Source organism: Mauremys reevesii, linkage group 17 (genome assembly GCF_016161935.1).
Source record: "Mauremys reevesii isolate NIE-2019 linkage group 17, ASM1616193v1, whole genome shotgun sequence".
Lineage (NCBI taxonomy): Eukaryota > Metazoa > Chordata > Testudines > Geoemydidae > Mauremys > Mauremys reevesii.
Window position 1 is genome coordinate 33,048,682 of NC_052639.1, and position 1,393 is coordinate 33,050,074.

General features: G+C 54.8%; 1 non-coding gene across 1 annotated transcript; it reads left to right on the forward strand.

Annotated features, from left to right (window-relative positions):
• The first annotated feature begins 235 nt into the window (after nucleotides 1-235).
• Nucleotides 236-307, forward strand: TRNAQ-CUG. Its single transcript has one exon. It is a non-coding gene; the product is annotated as a tRNA-Gln (tRNA).
• Nucleotides 308-1,393: the final 1,086 nt, after the last annotated feature.

The window sequence follows — 1,393 nt, forward strand, 5'->3', positions numbered from 1 at the left end:
TTTCACCAGGAATTTTCTCCATTAACAAATTCTCACTTGTTCCCTACCCGTTGGTGACCATTGCCCCAGGGGCCTGTCAGTCTCAGGGTCCTGATTTCCCATTGGCCCTTCCCCCTTCTATTGGGACTGGGAACTAGCCAACCAAACCCCACTAAGTTTTAGTAAAGGGCCAACAGTCCCTTACACAAGCCAGCCCTGTGAGAGTCTCCAATGTCCCAAGAGACCAATACAAGCTGGTCCCATGGTGTAAAGGGCAGCACTCAGGACTCTGAATCCTGCAATCTGAGTTCAAATCTCAGTGGGACCTTGTGTTAGCTGGTGGTAAAGATCTGGTGCTCAAAGTGCTTTCCTGTCTCCAGCTATACAAAAGTGGGTCATTTCCCTCCTGCTGGTTAACTCCTTTTCCCCACCAGAGCCAGGTCTTTGGTGGGGGTTTAGAAGTGGCTCTAGTGGTTGGGATTCTCACTGCTTCACCTGATGCCCACAAGTCTGGTGCTTGTAGCCACACTTTTCCTCTTGCTCACATGGCACTTGAAGAAAGCAGTGCCAGGGCCAGGCTTGATAGGCAGGAGGAGGCAGAGTCCCAGGCTGGAGCCCAGCACACCTCTCCTCCTCTGGGCACCTGGAGCAGAGGCGGCTGGTGCTGACAGCTCCGAGGGAAGGCTTATAAGCCACAGAGTGACTGAGGGCGGGGCTAGACGAGGGCAGGACCATGCCTATGTGTGGCCAGCAGACAGGCAACAAGACTCCCGGCCAGCCTGCTCCCTGCCATGCCAAACCCCCACTGAAGGCCACCCGCAGACCACCATGCGGGGCGGCTGCTGATGCTCTGTGTCCAACATCAGTAGACGGTAGGAAAGCAGGGCCAGCCCCCCTGGTGGGGCCTCTTACCGTTCCCATACTCCATGCTCACTTTTGCAGTGGGACAGGAGATGTTATCCCAAGAGGCTTTTCTCCAGCTGGTGAGAAGCAGAGAAACATCCAGGCTCCCAAGGCGCTATGTAGCAACCCCCCTCAAGCACAGGGACAGAGGGAAACTGCTCCACACGCTAGCCCGGGCAGCCGTCCATTTCCTTTGGGAATTCAGGAATAGCAAAGGCTAGACTGGAAGCACCTGGGGCTCATGCCCCAGCCTTTGTGACATCCAACCCCCAACTCCTTCCCGGGGCTCTAGCTGAAGCCAGAGCATTGGCCTGAGCGGCCAAGAAGAGGTTCCAGATTTGAAAGGAGCAGGACTTTCAGCATGAAGGTAAAACTGCATCAACGCAACCACAAAGGGACTTGACCCCTCAAGTTTTTGATTCAAAGTCAGGCACCTTATCCGTTAAGCCATGCGGGCGCCTACTTCATGCACTTCTTTGGAAAAGGTGGACACTGTGGGTACGTCTACACT